Consider the following 15,734-nt stretch of genomic DNA (forward strand, 5'->3'; position numbering starts at 1 on the left):
CTCGCACGTCAGTACCGCCCCATCATCTGCTGTAAAATATTAGCAACATGTGCCATGCTGCATAACCTTGCCACAAAGAAAGGAACAGCAGTGGAACTGACGGACTCGGAGGATGAGGGTGAGGATTGTCCACAGCCAGAGCACAGTGCAGCAGGTGTGGCAGCAGCACCAGATGGGAGACACAGACGGCCTGAGATCACACGCACCTTTTTCTGAGTAAGTAAGGAGACGCATCCAGTTACTGTAATTGAGTAACGGTGTTTTATTAGCATAGCACACCACCACAACACGAAGGCCTCAACATGCCAGGCCAAGATGCAATGGACTTTCAAAAGGCGAAATGGGTTACATCACCCATTTCGCAATACCAGGTGATGGCTGGCATTACTTCCTGCGCCCACGAGCAGCACTGCTGTGTTCCCTGGGAACACTGTCCTCACTGGCATTCTGTCCTGTGGCAGTGCTATGCCGCTGCGCCTCCTGGACTCGGCTATCGGGGGCGTGATGCTACTGCGGCTAGTTGCCTCTTCACTATCCCCCCATCACATGCACTTGTGGTGGCTATCTGGTTTGTTTGTAGCACTTCCAGTTAACTGGTCACTGTGACCAGCCCCCTTGCCACATCACGACTGCAGTGGCTCATTTCCTCTTGCATGGCCACCGAGCGCCTGCAGAGCAGAGTGGTGGCAGTGGAGAGGCGGTTCACCGCCTTAGTGTAGTTGTCCAATTTCTGCCTGTCCCTGCGCATCACCAAACGATCCTCATCCATTTTTCTGCACAGCAGCCTCACTGCCTCTGACATGTCCCTCATGCCCTCAGCCACAGTATTGTTTATGCTGTTAATGGCCTCCTTGATTTGCAGCATGTGTCTATTCATGTGTGACATCCGCCATTGGACTGACCTGATTGCTTTGCCTTGCAGGCGCTGCACCGTGAGCATGTTCCCCTCAAGACTCGTAAATACACTTAAATCCTCGCCCTGTGAAACTGGACTGGCTGCCCTTGCTCTGCGGCGTCTGACATCATTGTTGGCACGCTCTGTGGGGGACTGTGTGCCTGCACTGTTGTCATCCTCTGCCACCGTGGACTGTTGGCCTCCCATGCTGTCCTCCTCGGACACCTCCATCTGCTGGAGGCTAGCCACTGTATGCCTCCTGGCTCTCTGTGGTGGTGGCGGTGATGGTGGAGGTGATGATGGTGGTGGTGGTGGTGGTGTGGTGTGGTGTGCTCTGCAGGCAACAAGACCTCCTCCTCCTGTGTTCTTTCTCTCCTGGCTGCCTTTCCCTTGTCCCCTTCTGCAGCCCTGCGCAATTGCTTGCATGTGGAGACAGAATGTACAGTTGCTCACTTGTCTGGCAGCATTTGCGTAATAATAGATTCCATGACTGCCAATCCAACTGACTGTCCTCTGCCTGCTAATTGCTGATGTGTGTCACATGCCTTTGGGTTCAGTGGACTGACTGTTATGATTTTACTTCTGACAACATCTCCCATAATGCATTGCTGGTTTTGAGTAAAACATGTACTGGAGTGGGAATCATACTGCCTCATTGGGGATTGGGGTTAGGGAGTGGAGGCACATCATGCTGTGCATGCATCTTACCTTGCCTGTTGCCAGCTCTGGCTGAGCTGTCTGCATCCCCAATCCCACTCAAACTCTCCGGATGGAGGGTGGACTCCACCAGGAGAATGGGCATTTAGTGCAGGTGCTGTGTTTCTCCCTCCACCTGTCTGCTTGGATTGCTTCATTTTCTCTGCCAACCTCTCCTTTGCACACTTCCTGAAGTCATACCAGCATTTTTTCAGTTCTTCAATGGAGTGCTGGGTTACACGAATGGCATTAATCCTTTCCTGGATAACCAGCCATATCTGCCTCTTCTGTGATTCAGGCACGTGCAGGGAATTTCTCCCAAACAGTTTGTCATGGTCCTTTGTAACCTCCTCAATAAGGACCTCCAGCTCCCTCTCACTAAATTTGTTTCCTTTTGCACTCTCCTGCCTCCTTTTCCATCTCCTGGTTCTCCATATCTGCTCTGGGATGTCAACAAAAACTTGGAAAAGTTGCTCTTGGGTTGTTTGCTGTGCTCCCTGCCTCTCAAACAGCTTCAGGATCAGTGCAGCAGCATGGGTGTGGCCATTTCCTGGGTGTGAGGTCATGAAGAAGCACATGATTGGCTGATTCAACAATTTGCGATTTATTTAAAATACCGATTCGGTAATTACCGAATCTGTATTAAGCTATCGGTGATACTGAATCGGTAATGGGGAATCGGAAATTTTTTTTGCGCTTTTTTACCTAGTCGCTAAATATTACCGATCTTTACTGATTTGGTCATTTTTACAGATTTCTTTTTTTTTTTTAAATTCAAATCGGTAAAATGCACTGTTAAGGACTCAGTATTTTGGATTTACCTACATCTGGCCCATAGTGACGTGCTGCTTAGACTGCCGAATGTGTGCTAGTGATGCAGTCATAGTATACCGAAGGGCGCTGCTGAGAATGCCTATGTGTGCTAGTGATGTATTCATAAGATAATGACATGTGCTGCTGAAACTTCCTTATGTGTGCTATTGATGGATTCAGAATATACCAACGAGTGCGGCTGAGACTGCCCTACGTGTGCTAGTGATGGATCCATAATACACTGCCAGTACTGCTGAGACTGATATATGTGTGCTAGTGATGGAATATAGTGACAAGTGCTGCTGAGACTGCAGTATTTGTGCTAGTGATGGATTCATAATATGCCTGCTGGCATGGCCAGAATATTCACACAGTACAAGAAAGTCCTACTGCTCTTGACAAGAATGTATCAATCATTGAGCCTAGGCCACCGTGCTTTGTCATACATGCAGGCATAAATCAGTAGCTAAAAGTCGTTCATCAGTATTAGACCCTGTGTGGGGGTTCAGAGGCAGACAGGGGCCACTCGGGCACAACTGTTGTGGTTGAGGTCATTTGCCGCTGGTGTCCTTGGATCCTTCCTGATACAACTCTGCAGACTGGACCAAGTTCACACTTTCCGTACTTTCTCTTGAGGGCAGCGAGCTTGAGCACTCTAAGGCTACCCGGGGAGGTAGTGTGGATCAACATACAGCCACAATAACTTATTGTTCAACCCAGTTAACATGTTTAGGGAAAAAAGTACTTTAGTCCAGCAGCTGTTCCTTTATTGAGTGTGGGGCATTGCCCCCCTTTCTATTTTGATGCCCCTGGACCCTGTAATAAATGTTTCCTATCACAGCAGTTCAGCGCGCAGTGTGTGCACATTGCTCTGCAAAGTTTGCCTTTGAAGGCGGACGTCGATGGGGAGCTTGTGATAGACCGGTTTAGCTGCCAGCCTGCATGGGGTGAAATGTGCATGTCAGGTCAGACGGGTGCCGTTCTGACCATCCTGACATGCCAACTTGAACCCCCCCTTCCTGTGCAATGCAGGAGCCCAGGAGGTTACAGGCACAGCATTCATGTCTCCAAAGGAGAGGTGGCAGTGCCTGACCGAGCCAATCCTCATGATGCTTTCTCATGCTGTTTAACAGCAAGTGAGCAGCGTCTACATTGGCTCAGAGGCTGGAATGAGCTGGTCACAATCTCGGAGAGAGAGAGAGATTTAGAGAGAGGGAGAGATTTAGAGAGAGATATTGAGAGAGAGCCTGAGAGAGATATTGATTTAGAGAGAGAGAGCAAGGGAGATATTGATTTAGAGAGAGAGAGATTGACTTAGAGAGATTGACTTAGAGAGAGAGATTGACTGACTGACTCCCTGCCTTCCAGCACATCCCAGGCAGAAAATGCAATGATCGGGTTTCTTCTCCCTGAAGCTCCCCCCCACCTCCCCCACCCCCAGGCGTGAGTTTGTGCTTCAACTCGCCGTGGTGGGGCCCTGAGAACAGTGCAGACCTCCTGGCGCAGTGGTCGAAGTGGGGGGAAAAAAGTAGGGGAACTGTGGGTGGAGAATCAGGGGACGGGAATAACCGAAGAATGAATCATTGGGCGGAGTCAGGGGTGTGGCTAGAAATAGCAAAACATACCAATTTTTTGTACGTTTAGCATTTCACTGACCAGTTACAGCTTATAACGTTATTTAATTAAAACAATGGATAAACATGTTTACTTTTTTTTTTTTTGGTGTAAGACGTTTATTAAGTACTGTCAGGTGTACACTGCGTCACGCCAACAACCCGGAGGCAGGCCGCTATTCGAGTATTTCATCAGGCAATTACAGGACATCAAATATAGCTATACACATGCAAACTCACAGCTGCAAAGGATAACATCATGACAGTACGCTGATTCAGTTATCAAATCTAAGCGTCTCACTTTCTAAAAAATTTTTTGAGTGTGTTAACTTCAATTTGTGCGGTATCTGAACTGTATATGGGGTGTTTGTCCATCTGTCAGTTCTGAGCCTATATCAAGCCTGGTGCGCCACACATAAGACACTGCCGTGTTGCTTAGCTGACCTGGAACAAGCCATGGTGTCTGGAAATGGGAACAGTCTGGTCCAGCATATGCTCAGCCTTCAAGAACAGCCACATAGCGCCCCTTCAAAACAATAGAGTCTCACGTTGATGGCCATGTTGGCCCATATAGGGACAAAAGGAGGACATCAATACCAGCAACTGAGGCCACATCCATTGTCCCCCTCCCCTGACCCGTGGGCACAATAACTTGCATTAGTACAACAGCAATGTGAAGTGCATACCATCAATCTCAGGGCCCTTCAGCGGGCATCTCTAGCAGATAACATTGTAGTGGAGCCCATATAACAGTGGGTCTGGAGGCGACAGGCAACAGCTCCGAGTAGGTATGCAATTGTTCCTGGCAGTAAACGAAATCATTCACCCAATCCTTGAACTTGGGGGCTCTCCCTCTCCCCCATCTGCATGCCACTCTTCGCTTAGCCAACAACATAGCTAGTGCTACATATTTGCGATGGGCCGCCTGAAGCGGTTCCACATAACCCAGCAGTGCCATCACCGGAGACGGTTCCACCAGTGTATGTATCATTTTGGAGATGGCTGTAAAAACCTGTACCCAATAGCGGTGAACCTGGTCACAACCCCATGCAAGGTGTAAGAAATCCGCTTCCGGAGCCCCACATCTGTCAGTCAGCAGTAGCTCGCAATTGAAATCTGTGCAGCCTTGCAGGTGTGTAATAAAGCCTGTGTATAAATTTGTAGTGAATGATCCTGTATCGACTACTAGATGATATGCGCTCCGTCTGCTGCAAACAGAAAGTCCACTGTCTGTCTGTGAGGGTCGTGTCTAACTCCTGATCCCACCTCTCCCTGGCAGGTAAGTCTGCATATTCTACATTGGCACGGACGGATCTGTAAAGCGTGGAAACCAATTTGCTGGGATTGTCATTGAGGAGAATGTGTTGTAGCGGGGCAAGGGCAGGTGGTTCGTGTGGAAAGTCAGGTGTTACCGCCTGCAAACTGCACCGGAGTCTGAGATAATAAAAGACATCTAATGGTGTGGGATGGAGGCCATCGTAGAGCTGGTCCCTTGAGCGAAATTTGCCATCATGATACAGATCCCCCCCATGTACTAACATGTATTTTCTTTAGCAGTTTCTGAAAGCCTGGTTCTTGTAAAAGCGGCATTTGTGGGTGATAAACTAACGGCAATAGGGGGGCGTATAGCATCTTCAGGTCTAGTTTTGAGCTGATATACTGCCATGCAGTAACAGTGCTTAACACAGTGTTGGGGGTTTTATCTCTGCCTTCCACAGCGGAGTAAAGCACACCCTCGATTGGAATAGGATGTGCCAGCCAGTGTTCAGCCGCTAATTGGGGCATATATCTAGGCTGCCGTATCCAAAAATAAGCAAAATGGGCCTGGGCTGCGCGGTAATACAGCTCAAAATCTGGGATTCCAAAGCCCCCCAGCGAGTAAGGCCGAATGAGGACTTCCCATTTGAGTCTCTGTGACTTCCCGCCCCACACTAGTCGCAGTAATTCAGTACGTAACAGTCAAAAAAAATAACTCCCCGGGTGGAACGGTATGTTTAAAAAGAGATATAGTAATTGAGGGAGTATCACCATCTTAATAAGCGATACCCTGCCAGCCAGGGACAGCGGAAGGGTAATCCATGTTATCACTGATCTTGTCCATGACAGTGCCATAATTGGCACGCATCAGTGCCTCCCTGTCTTTCTCAATTCGTATCCCCAAGTACTTGAAATCTCCCTCACACCAGGCAAGCGGGTAGTCCAAGGCGAACTTTTGCGTTGAAGCTGTAAGTGGGAATATACATGACTTGCTCCAGTTAATCTGGACACCGGAGAGGACCCCAAAGCGCACAAACTCTCTAAGGATAGGATTCAAGTTCCCACCAGGGTGACGGACATAGAGCGTGATGTCGTCGGCATACATTGAAACTAGTATTTGCCTCTGAAAGCACCGCAATGCACTATCTCGGTGATGTTGACGCAATTTGGCTGCTAGGGGCTCGGTGGCTATGGCAAATAGTAGCGGGGAAAGGGGGCAGCCTTGCCTAGTTTTTCTGGAAATAGTAAATTCGGAGGACAGTTTGCCGTTAATGAGGACCTTGGCCACCGGATCCGTATACAATAATCTAATCCAGGATATGGAGATTAGTGGAAACCCCATACGTCCAAGGACCCGGAAGACATAGTCCCACTCCAGCGAATCAAACGCCTTTGTGGCATCCAGAAAAATGGCAAGTCTTCATGAACCGAATCATAGATTGAAAAAAAGGTGCAGAGGTTATGTGATGTCGCCCTACCCGGAACAAACCCAGCCTGATCCGGGAGTATCAAATCAGGCAACAGAAGGCTAATGCGCGCAGCTATTAATTTGGCGAGAATTTTCACATCACAATTCAATAGTGACAGGGTCCTATACGAATCACATCGGGTAGCTGGTTTCCCAGGCTTGAGAAGGGAGGGTATTAGGGCGATCCTCATGGATGCGGGCAGGTGACCAACCTCCAGAGCGTCCTCATACACTTCGCGCAAAACCAGTGCCATGAAGTCTATATATGTCTTGTAGAATTCAATAGGAATGCCATCCAGGCCAGTGGCCTTTCCGGAGCTCATATGTATAATAGCCTCCCTCACTTCGTCGAGTTCAAATGGGGCACTAAGGAAGGCACGCTGTGAATCACTCAGCCATCCCAGCGACACATCCTCCAGGTAGTCGTCCAGTGATAGTTCTCCCGACCGGGTTGAGGAGTACAAAGCACTATAATGCCCTACGAATTCGTTTAATATGTGTGTGGTGTCCCTGAGGAGAACCCCCTCTGCCGTTTCCAATTCAAGAATGATATTGGGCGAGCGCATAAATTTAATCGTCGCAGCCAAGGCCCTCCCTGGTCTCTCGCCCTCCCCATACCTCCTGGCCACCCAGTGCTTGTTCCTGAATTTCATTTCCCGCGCAGCTTCATCAGCGTATTCCGACAGTTTATCTCGTATGGCAGCTAGTGTGTCGCTCCCAGGTTCTACACGAAGAGTAGCCTCCTCCACTCTAAGTTCTGACTCTAGAGTTTTCAGCCTGCTCCTTATAGCCTTAAGTACCCCTGACCCTTCCGAGATGCAAAGACCCCTGAGTGTAACTTTAAACGCATCCCAAATGGTCTCAACATTATTTACAGAGTCTTTATTGCGCTGAAAAAAATCCAGACATTCGCTTCTAAGCTCTTCCTGAAATTCAGTGTCTAGCAGCATCTTGGGTTGCATACGCCATGCCGTGACAGGGGGGCCCAATTCAGCACCTCGCAATGTGATGAGGACAGGGGAGTGGTCTGAATACGTTCTGGGGAGATGCGCTGAGCATAGCAGTGATGTGTAAAGCTGCGGTGTTAAGAGAATGTAATCCAATCTAGCCCATGACCTCGCCTGCGCAGTAAAATGTGTACCTTCCCCTGTCGACCCATGCATAGCTCTCCATGCATCTAAAAGGTTATAGTCTTCAATCGTGGCCCGGAGAAATTCCCTCCCAGTAGTATAGTGATGGGGGGCCGGATGCGAGCTGTCTAAGGCGGGATTCAGGGTGATGTTGAAATCTCCCCCCCAAATTAAGTGTTGTGGCCCAGTTTCCACAATTGCCGCCCATAGATCAGCGAAATATTGCGGATCATCCACATTAGGCCCGTAACAACAGGCCAGAGTTACAGCCATGCGCCCCAGTCTACCCCACATTAAGCAAAATCTCCCTTGTGTGTCTGCCTTCGTGCCCGCCAAATGGAAGGGCGTGTTTCTTTTTACTAAAATAGCCGTACCCCGTGCATATGACGAGTATGAGGAGAAGACTGTGTGTGAGGCCCATTTCTTTCCAAAGGGGTGCAATCCATGCGGTTTGAAATGTGTCTCCTGGAGAAAGGCAATATGTATCTTATGGCGGTCAAGGTAGCCCAGAATCTGCCTCTTCTTCCTAGGATCGCCCAGCCCTCTCACGTTCCACGTAAGTACATTCAAGTCAGTGTCCCCCATACAGGCAGTTGGAAATATGGACTATAGGCCGCAGCCCATGTCTTGGCACCTCTGATACCGACAGGCCGCAGAGTACATTCGTGTTGTGAACATATCATCTCCCCCATGAAGAGTAAAGGACCAGACCTACAGAAGACGGTGCTGCCCCCCGTAGCAAACTGTTGTAAGGTAGTGCCTACAAAGCGCTCACAGGCTAAGTCACAGATCCGGTGTAATCCAAAACGCCCAAATCAAAGCGTAAAAGTAGCTCGCCGATACCTATCGCACATGTAACAAACATAAACCAAACCATTCCCCAACGTATGCAATCATCCCACCCTACCCAAAGAGCCCACAGCAGGCACATATTTGGCACTATAGCACCAGCAAAAAACACTCTCCCTCCCACCATTGGTACTCCAACCAAAGCTGCAAAGAGGGTCCATGTCCCGTTACCTGCATACATCCCATATCGTACAACTTCCCCACCTCCCCCCGCCCACTGAAGCATCCCCAACTTGCCAGCACCTGAAGCCCTCCCCCCTCCCATAGTTCTACCCAAACATTCCAACATGAATAGAAACGATTTCAAGTCACATGGGGTACACCCATTAGGAGACATCTGAGGTGCACTTTCTTCCACCCCCATTTCTCCCGCTCCGTGCAAGCACGCCCCATATGTCACTGTCCGGAGGGGAAGGGGAAGAGGGGGGTGGGTGCCTGGCATACGTTACCACCTGTAGTCCGTGCCCGTCCGTGACATCCCCTGGAATCGTTGAAGTCTTCATAGTCAGTAGTGACACCGGGTGTGGCCCCGGGGCAGAGACAATGACGCAGTGGCATGTATAAATCCATGTAGCAAAAACAAATCAGTTATCTGTCTATTCGGTGCTTGAGTCTTTCTGGTTCTCAGCGCCCGCAGCTGGCCTTCCTCGGTTCGGCAACGTTTTGATGTAATCCTCGACCTGTTGTGGGTTGACAAAAAAGTATTGCGTACCTTGGTGTGTCACTCGCAGTCTGGCAGGGTACAAAAGGGCATAGTCAATTTGTAGGTCTCTAAGCTTCTTTTTTACTACCAGAAATTTCCGTCTTTGTTCTTGCACCACCCGGGGTGAAATCAGGATAGATGGAAAACGTCACTCCATCATGCGTGAGGGTCTGAAATCGCCCGAGCTGCTCGCAAGGCCGCATCACGATCTCTATAGTTGAGTAAGCGTGCTATGATGGGTCTCGGCGTGGCTCCAGGTTTGGGCCGGGGCCCAAGGGATCGATGAGCACGTTCCACTATGAATTGGTTGGAAAAGGCCTCCGCCCCCACCGCAGCGATAAGTATCTTTTCAATGTAGAGCTCCATCTTTCCTGTGTTGGTCGTCTCCGGTATGCCCGTGACGCGAATGTTGTTCCGTCGGCTCCTCGCTTCCAATTCCTCATCTTGGCGGCAATTACTCTCAGCACGTTATCCATACGCGACAGTCTCGATGTGTGAGATGCAGTGGTGTCATCACTATCAGATATTCGGCGCTCCACTTCAGTGAGACGCTCCTCGTGAACATCCATTCTCTGGACAATGCCATCCATCCTGGCCGTGAGCCTGTCCACTTTGTACACAACTGTGGCGAATCCCTGGCGCATCTCCTGTAGCATATTGGCAATGTCTGGCGCCGCCTGGGCCGGCGTGGATATCTCCGCAGACGGGCTCCGAGGTAGTCCGCTATCCACCGTGTGCCGCGTGCTCTTTTTTTGCACTGCAGGTTCAAACTGTAGTTTGGGCTGCCTGCCGTCAGGTTTCCCCATTGCGCCACAAGTATGTCCTGGCCAAGCTGAGTGCTGGCCTTGGCAGTCGCAGCCTTCAGTGGGTGACGTCCCTTCTTGCAAAACACGGCCACTCTCTGCTTATCCAGCCCTCGCCTTGCCACGAGCCAGCAAGTAGGGGCTTGATAGTAGTAAAAGCGGTATCAGGCAGGGGAGAATGGTCACTATTCCCAGCAGGTGTGTAGAAAAGCCCTTGAATCACTGGCGCCACCACAGCCGTGTGCTGCCTCGTGGTGCAATGCAGCCGGCAGTGTCCCAGGCCCGCTTCGGCCCCGTGGAGAGTGGCAGAGCCCCACGCTCTCAACTCGGTCCCGGCGTTGCACAGGAAGGGGAGTCCACGGCTCAGGCCTCTGCCCAGCAGGGGTGCCGTAGGCCGGGGGGGTGAGGCGCCCAATCCGCCCAAGAATACGCGCGTCGCTGCAGTTCTCTCAAACACCGCCGCAGAGTCAATGGCGGATCAGAGCGCCTCCCGCCAGCAAGCCCGCGTCAATCTTCCACACCCTCCGTTCTCGTTACGGGCAGTCTCCTTACCAGAGGCAGGAACTCGGGAAATAGGTTCCGGGAGGCAGCGGGAGGAGCCGCGGTCCGCCCTCGCAGATGCACCTGGGAGCGCCGCCCGTGAACGGCGCCCAGGCCTATGTACCTCGTGGTGCGCCCCGGTGTCAAGTGTCCTCAAGCGCCGCCTCAGGGCTCCGCAGCGGCCAGGCGTCTTCAGGGCGAAAACTTCAACTCGCTCCAATTTCGAAGCCACCAAACTCCGAAGCACCAAACTTTCACCGAGTGCGTAGCAGCACTCACTCAGCAATCGCAGGGGGTTTTCGGACGGGCCGGTTCAGGTCAACCAGGATAAATAACGGATTTCAGCGCCAGGCTGCTGGAGCCTCACGGGAGTGCGGCCATTCAGCTCGTGCGCCCTCTAGCGCCCCCATAAATAAACATGTTTACTTGAGGTTTAATTAAGGAAAAAGCAAACACTCATAGGGAATACAGATTTATGTAAAGCGTGTGAAATATGAGCAGGAAGAACATGTTACCTTAATTCTTTTACTCTCATAATCCATGATTATTTTTTGTCTCCAAAATTGAAGTCATGAATACAGGGCTTCTCCTGTACACATGTGTTAAGCAGGGCTCAGAAGAGAAAGGGACTCTTCAGGAAAATCTAGACTCACGGAAACCCACAAAAGCTCCTTCATATTCATGTCAGCCAGCTAGCTGCTCAATCATAATATAGCAAAAAGAACAACTGGTAGACAGAATGCAGAACAATATCATACATTCACCCCAGTACAGAGATCTGGGCCTAAATCCATTGTTTCTTTGCTCACCATGCCATTCCAGTTTGGACCCAGCCATATGCAAATCAGTCTTGATCTTGCACCCAATGGTAACAGTCCAGCCCGAAGTGCCAGGCCAGGTCCTCCCTGCCTGGACTGGAAACAAGTATCCTAGGACCGGTTTCGGCCCTCATCAGCCAGGATAGCTTGACTCCAGTGGCATGGAGAGCACAGGACTCATGTCTGAGCATACCCGTCCCACTTGGGGTGAAAAATGCAAAAAGAACAATTGATGGACAGAATGCAGAACAATGTCATACATTCACCCCAGTTCAGAGATCTGGGCTTAAATCCATCGTTTTTTGCTCACCATGCCATTCCAGTTTGGACCCAGCCGTATGCAAATCAGTTTAGATCCTGCGCCCAATGTGAACAGTCCAGCCCGAACTGCCAGGCCATATGTATTCAAGTGTCCTTTCATTCGGGAAGTGAAAACAATGCAGTACCCACTGAACTATGCACATAACATATTGCTCTTTGATATGCATGGTACATGTTCTTTGCAGCAGGCATATTACCCCTCTGCACTACCTTAGATGAGTAAAACAGCCACTAGACAAAACATGCTCCCATCTCTCTCCAGCAGGTACATTGATCACCAAAGTTATCTTGGCACTTGTAGTGTTGACAAAACCTGCTGAATATACAAAGAACTTTAAAGTGTTTTTAAAACTCCGGCACTTGTACAAAACCGGTCCCCCAAACTACACAGCCCCCCTATCCTTCCATTTGCCCTGGGAAACGCCTGCTCCTGCCCTTTCACTGCTCCTGTCCAGTCAGTACTCCTGCTCATGCTCGAGCAACACTCCTGCTTCGTCAATTCTCCTGCCCCGTCACTTCTCCTGCCCGTCACTGCTCCTGCCCTGTTCACTGCTCCTTCCCTGTTCACTGCTCCTGCCCTGTTCAATGCTCCTGCCCTGTTCACTGCTCCTGCCCTGTTCACCGCTCCTGCCCTGTTCACCGCTCCTGCCCCGTTCACTGCTCCTGCCCCGTTTACTGCTCCTGCCCCGTTCACTGCTCCTGCCCCGTTCACTGCTCCTGCCCAGTTCACTGCTCCTGCCCCATTCACTGCTCCTGCCCCGTTCACTGCTCCTGCCCTGTTTACTGCTCCTGCCCCGTTTACTGCTCCTGCCCCGTTCACCATTCCTGTCCTTTCATCGCTCCTGTCCTTTCACCGCTCCCGCCCGGTTACCGCTCTAGCTCATGCCCCGTCACCTCTCCTGCCCTGTCACCTCTCCTGCCCTGTCACCTCTCCTGCTATGTCACCTCTCCTGCCCGTCACCTCTCCTGCCCCGTCACCTCTCCTGCCCCGTCACCTCTCCTGCCCCGTCACCTCTCCTGCCCCGTCACCTCTCCTGCCCCGTCACCTCTCCTGCCCCGTCACTTCTCTTGCCCCGTCACTTCTCTTGCCCCGTCACTTCTCCTGTCCCGTCACTTCTCCTGCCCCGTCACTTCTCCTGCCCCGTCACTTCTCCTGCCCGGTCACCTCTCCTGCCCGGTCACCTCTCCTTCCCCCTCTCCTTTCCCAATCACTGCTCCTGACCCGTCACAGCTCCTGACCCGTCACTTGGCCAGTCTTGGCCGGGTATGCACTGCATCCACGTTATCCAACAGTCCCTATAGCTGAGTTACGACTACTCTATACCTCCATTGCTGGGGTACATAGGGCTTTAGTGCAATACGTTTCACAAAACATCCAGGTGGGGGCACCTGGTGCTGCGGGGCAACCAGTTGGGCTGGCCGGGATGAAAATTTGTCCGGTCATGGTTAATTCGGTAATGGGCAAGCGCCACCCCCCAGGATAAGGAAGAGATGCCTTTTTGGCTTGCTGATAAATTTGACCAACTGAAAGCAGTTTTTCCTACGACTCCTGTGGAAAAACACAGGATTCTGACCATTAATGCCTGAGGCAACCGATTGTGAGAACTGGGGTACAGTATTTGCGGCAGTCTATGCGAAGTGCTTCAGCACACCGTCAATGACTATTCTACCCTCCGTGATCAACCGTGTTCAGGATTAACACGGTCCGGAGGTGGCTGTCGAGTTGGGAATGGGGCTTGTCGGAGTGTTTGACGTAGTTCATCTTTACTAACTTCAAGGGAGAAGCGGTTAACTTTCAGGTGTCCAATGCTTTGCGTCTGGTCCCCGAAACCGATAAGCCCCGGCAGTTGCCGAAAATTATTGCGGAGACTTATAAGACCATTGGCCAAAATAGTTTAGGTGTTAAGCCTTTTGCTAGAACAGCAGCTCAACCGCAAACTCAGACAGCTAAGTCTAATAAGGACAACGGCCCAGTTTTTTCAAAGCAGAATTGGAAAAATAAAAAACAGGGGAAGCAGCAGCAGAAACAAGGGTCGTGCATTGCTTCACCGTTACCTGTGTCTACTGAGCGCACATATAATTTGCGCGACAGCGTGAGAATTAGGTCTCCTGATAGATTTCAGGTTCCTGATCAACGTTCTCCTCGTTCTTCACAGGAAACATCGGTCTCACAAGCCGGTGGAGGAGAACACAGCAGAGTTCGGGGTGCCCCACAAGGACATAAGCAGCCTCGCGCGGCTGAAAGTAAAGGCAAGCAGGATGACTTTCGACGTCAACGCCCTCAGACATGGACACTAATCTGCTAGACAGCGCAGCGGAGATTACAGTAGTGCGGCAAGCACTGGGTCCGTATCTGAAGGCAACAGCAACTGACACGTTCATCACCGTTGAGACAGCTGACACTAGAGTGGCTCCCCCTGACAGACTATATGAAATGGTCCTTTTAATTGAAGGTGACATACAACGTAAAATAAAAGTTTTTTTGGGGGGGGGAAAATCTGACTCCCACATATGGCATTTTGTTAGCGGAGGCAGACTGGCCCCCACCTTTCATTTTGGCCGCTCCGAGAGGGGAGGAGGTAATCCTCCCTAGTTCCGCGCACACAGTGCCCAGGGAGCAGGTGCAGAACTTTGCAGAAGTGTGGGCTCTGGCGCCAGCTTTGTACCATACTCCGGTTAGTTGGGATAAGCTTTCGCCCAGACATGAGATACCATTGCGGTCTGTGCCACAGCCACAACCCCAATATCCCATGCGTCGAGAAGCCAAAGCTTCCATTGCGGAAATCCTTGAATAATCCTTGAACAATTGGAATATCAATGTGTAATTGAAACATGTGTGTCTACCATGAATAATCCTCTGTTCCCTGTGACCAAGCCTGATAGGTCGTCCCGCCTAGTTTTGGATTATCGACATTTGAACTCTCATTGTCGGACGTGTGCAGTACCGAATACCCACAGTTCTGCCCTGGTCGATAGTCTCGTGAGAAAAAGGTTTAAAACCGCACTTGACATTCCAATGGCTTTTATAGTCATAATATGTCCTCGATTACTTGTCAATGGAGAGCATTTACTTCGGGCGGAAAGCAAAAACAGTTCAAGAGATTAGCCATGAGCTACAAAAACAGCCCGGGCATCTTTGCCACTGGTGTAGTCTCTGTTAGAGAAACTTGACCCTGATGAGTACTCGTACATTGATGATATATATCTCACTGACGATGAATTATGGCGGCATCTGTGTCACGTTGACCGCATAATTTTCATGTTTGCGGACTTCGGTTACAAATTTTACTTTGCGAAATCACACACTGCAGCATACATAGTGTTGTTTTTGGGCTATGAGCTCAACAATGAAGGGCGAGGTTTAGCTCTTCACTTTCTGGAGAAATGCACATGTTTGCGAGCTCCATCAACCCTGAAAAAGCTACAATTTTTGCTGGGTTTTTTGAATTCCGGGCATACTTACATTCCCGATTATGCCCAGCGTATCAAGCCACTGAGCATACAGCTATACTGCAATCTTTGCAGGCTGTTCTTCTTGAATCTAAGTTCTTACTGACACATGATAACCACACAAACCTGGTGATAAGAATTGTGCCAGGCCAGTGGATTTCATGTACTTGACGTTTAATGAAAGAGACGCTGTCCCTATTGCTTACAAGTCACACTTGAAATGCGATTTTCTACTTTCGAGAAAGTTTTGACAGCTGTGCAGATGGCAATTCTTAAAGAGAGCGCTGTCGCTAGGGAAGGCATGTTGGTTGTTACCCCGTATTCTGCCCTTGAGGCAGTGACAAAAGCCAGCGTACCCAATTCTAAAGCTTTACATCC

At 50.3% G+C, this 15,734-nt stretch overlaps 1 protein-coding gene and 1 pseudogene across 1 annotated transcript in view; one reads left to right on the forward strand and one right to left on the reverse strand.

Moving 5' to 3' along the window:
* LOC147710234 (E3 ubiquitin-protein ligase TRIM39-like) overlaps positions 1–15,734 on the forward strand; it is a 320,917-nt gene that overhangs the window by 201,917 nt on the left and 103,266 nt on the right. The window lies entirely within an intron of this gene.
* Positions 385–10,230, reverse strand: LOC147710235 (uncharacterized; annotated as a pseudogene).

Source organism: Lissotriton vulgaris, chromosome 5 (assembly GCF_964263255.1).
Source record: "Lissotriton vulgaris chromosome 5, aLisVul1.2, whole genome shotgun sequence".
NCBI lineage: Eukaryota > Metazoa > Chordata > Amphibia > Caudata > Salamandridae > Lissotriton > Lissotriton vulgaris.